Source organism: Loxodonta africana, chromosome 18 (genome assembly GCF_030014295.1).
Source record: "Loxodonta africana isolate mLoxAfr1 chromosome 18, mLoxAfr1.hap2, whole genome shotgun sequence".
NCBI lineage: Eukaryota > Metazoa > Chordata > Mammalia > Proboscidea > Elephantidae > Loxodonta > Loxodonta africana.
This window is the reverse complement of record NC_087359.1, coordinates 47,389,603-47,394,847: the sequence shown is the minus strand read 5'-3', so window position 1 is coordinate 47,394,847 and position 5,245 is coordinate 47,389,603.

Below are 5,245 nucleotides of genomic sequence, written 5' to 3'. Positions count from 1 at the left end.
CAACTTATTGCTTACAAGATAGAGTAGAACTGCTCCATAGGGTTTCCAAGGCTGTAATCTTTAAAGAAGCAGACTGCTACATCTTTCTCCTATAGAGCAGCTGATGGGTTTGAACTGCCGACCTTTCAGTTAACAGCTAGACTGCTTAACCACTGCACCACCAGGGCTCCATGTACAACAATTATCATGATCTAATTCCAAAACATTTTTCTCACCTCAAAAAGAAACCTTGCCAAAAAAAAAAAAGAAACTTTGTACCTATTAGCCGTCGCTCTTCATTTCCTCTCCCTCTCACCCCCTGGCAAGCACTTATCTATTTTCCGTCTCTGTGGATTTTACTAGTGTGAAATTTCATGTAAACGGAATCATACAATATGTGGCCTTTCACATCTGGCTTCTTTCACTTAGCATGTTTTCAAGGTTCTACCATGTTACATCATATATTAGTACTTTATTCTTTTCATGATGGAATAATATTCTATTGTATGGATATACCACATTTTGCTTAACCTTTCATCAGTTGATAGACAGTTGGGTTGTTTCTACTTTTTGGCTATTATGAATAATACTGCTATGAACTTTTGCATACGAGTTTTGTTTGGATTCATTAATCCATCCCAGACCCAGGTTATGGGACTCTCCAGCAGGGACCTCCAGAATGTTTTTCAATTCTCTCAGGTAAATACCTGAAAGTGAAATTGCTGGGTAACTCTTTTTAACCTTTTGAGGAACTGCCAGACTGTTCTCCAAAGTGGCTTCACCATTTTACGTTCCCATCAGCAAAGCTCGAGGGTTCCAATTTCTCCACATTTTCACGAATATAGTTACTATCTGTCTTTTGATTATAACCATTCTAATGGATGCAAAATGGTATCTCATTGTGGTTTTGATTTGTATTTCTATGATGACTAATGATATTGAGCATATTTCTGTGTGCTTATGGGCCACTTGTATATCTTCTTTGGAGGAATGTCTATTCAAATCCTTTGCCATTATTTTTTTACTTTTACGATTATTGATATTTTTATTTGCCCTTTTATTGTTGATTTGTAAGAGCTCTTTATATATTCTAGATGTTACTGATGTTAGTTACTGTTGAGCTGATTCTGACTCATGGTGATCCTATGAGAGTAAAACTGCTCCATAGAGTTTTCAAGACTGCTATCCCGAAAGCAGATTGCCAGCCCTGTCTGGGTGGATTCAAACCGCCAACTTTTCAGCTAGTAATTAAGTACTTAACTGTTTGTGCCACCCAGGGACTCATAAGCTTGATTGTTGTTGTTGTTAGGTGCTATTGAGTCAATTTCAACTCATAGCGACCTCGTGTGACACAGTAGAACTGTCCCATAGGGTTTTCTAGGCTGTAATCTTTACGGGAGCAGATTGTCAGGTCTTTCTCCCACGGAAGAGCTGGATGGGTTCCAACCACCAACCACCATCTCTTTGTGGTTTTAATTTGCATTTCCTGATGATTAATTATGCTGAGTATCTTTTCATGTACTTATTTGACATTCATATGTCTTTGCAAAGTCTCTGTTCAGGTCTTTTGCCCATTTTCTAATTGGGTTGTTTGTTTTCTTACTGTTGAGTTTTCAGACTTCTTTTTATATTCTGGATACAAGTCTTGGACAGATATGTGATAAGGCAAGTATTTTCTTCCAGTGCAAATATTTTCTCCCACTGTGTGGCTTGTCTTTTCATTGTCTTAACAATGTCTTTTGCAGAGCAACTTTTTCAATTTTGATGAATTCCAATTTTTCTTGTTTTTCTTTTATGGATCCCGCTTTTGTTGTCATATCTAAAAATTCTTTGTCTGATCTAATTGCACAAAGATTTTCTCCTATGTTTTCCTCTAGATGTTTTATGCTTTACATTCAGGTACATTTCAAGTTATCTTTTGTATAAGGTGTGAAGTATGAGTTGAGTTTCATTTTTTTGCCTATGGACATTTAAGTCCATCATCCAGCATCATTTGTTGAAAAGGCTATACTTTATGCATTGAATTTCCCTTGCACCTTTGTCAAAACTTATTGACTCTATTTGTGTGGGTCTATTTCTTGACTCTCCAGTCTGTTTCATTGATTTATGTTTCTGTCTTTTCACCAATGCCATACTGTGTTCATTACTATAGCTTGATAGTAAGTTTCAGTTCAGGTTGTGTGAGCTCTCCAACTTCATTTTTCTTTTCAAAATTGTTTTGGCTATTCCAGCCCTTTTTCTTTCACTATATTCCCTAAACAATTTCTTTGAATTTCTCCTATTCAGGATTCATTGACATTCTTGAATCTGTAAATTTATGTCTTTTATCAAATTTGGTAGAGTTTCAGCTATTATTTCCTCAAATATTTTTTCTGCCACACTCTTTCTCCTGTCCTTCTAGGAGTCCAATGTCACGAATGTTAAGACTTTTGATATTTTCTCACAGGTTTCTGAAACTCTTAATTTTTTTTCAATCTTTTTTCTCTCTCTGCTCCTTAGATTGTATATTTTCTATTTACCTATCTTTGTGTTTACTGACTTTCCTGTGCCACCTCCACTGTGCTATTGAGCCCATCCAGTGAATTTTTATTTCAGTTATAAAATTCCATTTGTTTCTTTTCTTATAGTTTCTATTTCTCTGCTGAGAATTTCTTTCTATTTTTTTTCAAGAGTGTTTGTCCTTAGTGCCCACAGTAGAGCATGGCTATGATAGTTAAAATCCTTGTCTGATTAGTCTGATATCTGGGTCCTCTTGAAGCTGGCATATGCTGATTGCCTTTTCTCTTGAAAATTATTGAGATTTTACTTTTAGTAAATTTTGTATAATTATAGTGGTAGTCGGAAACCCTGGTGGCATAGCGGTTAAGTGCTATGGCTGCTAACCAAAAGGTTGGCAGTTTGAATCTACCAGGCACTCCTTGGAAACTCTATGGGGCAGTTCTACTCTGTCCTACAGGGTCGCTACGAGCCAGAATTGACTTGACGGCAATGGATTTGGATAGTGGTAATCAGGCCATTCTTCACATCAGGGCAAAAACTCCTTCCAGAGATCTGATAAAAGTCATGAACTCTTTCCAAATAATGCCAGTAAACAAAGCCCCTGGTGGCACAGTGGTTAAGTGTTTGGCTGCTAACCAAAAGGTTGGCAGTTCAAATCCACCAGCAGCTCCTTGGAAACCCTAACAGGCAGTACTACTCTGTCCTATAAGGTCGCTATGAGTTGGAATCAACTCAACTGCAATGGATTTAGTAAACAAGGAGAAAACGTAAAAACTAAGTTTACCTGTATAAAAATAATACTAGTTATGATCACTCATACAAATAGCGTATATTTCCATACCCTGTGGTATAGTAGGAAACCCTGGTGGCATAGTGGTTAAGTGTTACGGCTGCTAACCAAAGGGTCAGCAGTTCAAATCCTCCAGGCGCTCCTTGGAAACTCTATGGGGCAGTTCTACTCTGTCCTATAGCATCGCTATGAGTCGGAATCGACTCGATGGCACTGGGTTTGGTTTTTGGTTTGGTGGTATAGTAAGGAGCCCTGGTGGTGAAGTGGTTAAGCACTTGGCTGCTAAATGAAAGGTTGGCAGTTTGAACTTACCAGCTGCTCTGCAGGGGAAAGATGTGGTAGTCTGCTTCTGTAAAGATTACAGCCTTAGAAACCCTACGGGACAGTTCTACTCTGCTCTACAGGGTGGCTGTGAATAGGAATTTACTTGATGGCAATGGGTTTTTTTGGCTTCGGTGGTACGGTAACTATTTTGCATATAATTGTGTCAGATTGACTTTGCTGTAAGTTTGTTTATAACACTAAACTGTTGATGCAGTTCTACCTTATCGTTTGTTATTGGGGTGATAAGTGTTATCCATTCACAACTTTAAAAGGAAAAATCAAAGTGACCTTTTTTTTTAGGAGCTAGTATTCTGTCTCCATGGTTTCATCTGTTGAAATAATTATTCCCAGGTTGGAAACCGTGTGCTCTTATGGAATGAACCAGTAGGTGAAAGGCTGTGAGGCACATGGATGGCGTTCAGGCCTCAGAATCCGGACAAACCTGAGCTAGAATCTCAGCTCCTTCACCATTCACTAGTAGTTCAATCTTAGCAAGCCTTCACGAACTTCACCTGTTAAGTGGGAATAACAATACCTACTTGAGGGGTTTCTAGGACACCTTGCATAGGAACAATGCAAACCAAGTGCTCAAGCTATATTAGACCCTCACCCCCTGCTGAGTTCATTCCACTCATGGCAATTGCATGTGTTTCAGAGTAGAACTTCACTCCATAGGGTTTTCAATGACTGTAATTTTAAGGAGCCCTGGTGGTGCAGTGGTTAGGCTGTTAACTAAAAGGTTTGAAGCCACCAGCCGCACCATCAGAGAAAGATGTGGCAATCTGCTTCCTTAAAGATTACAGCCTTGGAAACCCTATGGGCATTTCTAACTCTGTTCTATAGGGTTGCTATGAGTCGGAATCAAGTCGATGGCAATGAGTTTGGTTTGGCCGGTTTATTATTATGGTGAGTCCTTGATGTTACACAAGAGCAGAAATGCCACCCAGAGTTCCCAGTGGCATGAGGTTTCTGAGTTCTGGGGACAATTACTTATTCTGTTGGTGGAGTGGCAGATGTCAAACAGTGATAAATATTGACATCCCCAAGGTGCCAGGGAGCCAGACTTGAGGCCATGGTGTGCCCTGCCTCCTTTGCTAGGCCAATGAAGCATGACTCCTGAAGGACATTTTGTTGGCCTTTCAGGAGGCCAGTGCAGTTTCTAAAGTGACTTAACATTCACAGGGACAAACCAATTCAATAACATCTTTTCTTTCCTGACTATTAACTTCCTTGTTTTCTCTTTCTCTATCTCAGTGAATACTAACACAGCGACTAATAAGTCTCTTGGCACTTGTTTTTTCTTCCAAGAATATATTTTCGTGTCTAAGTAAATGCCACCACCTGCCCTAGCTCTTTTGGGAAGAGGGGGTGCACTCTTTGAGTCACAGTAACCGATTTTCAGGTCACAGCTTTCGTGTGCTCCGTGGAAGGCAGTGCGGTACAGGTGAAAGAGTAGTGGCTGAGATCACCCGAGCCTCGTCTCCATGACCATTCTTCATCTATACGAAACGGGCATGCTGACCACAGGCGTTGCGTTGCTGCAGGCCGCGGCGGGAACAGTGAGTTGCGCACGCAGCGGCTCGGCGACCTTCGGGACTCAGCGTCTCGGTTGCCAGGGGAACTAGGGGCGGCGCGCTTTCCGGCGCAGTCGCG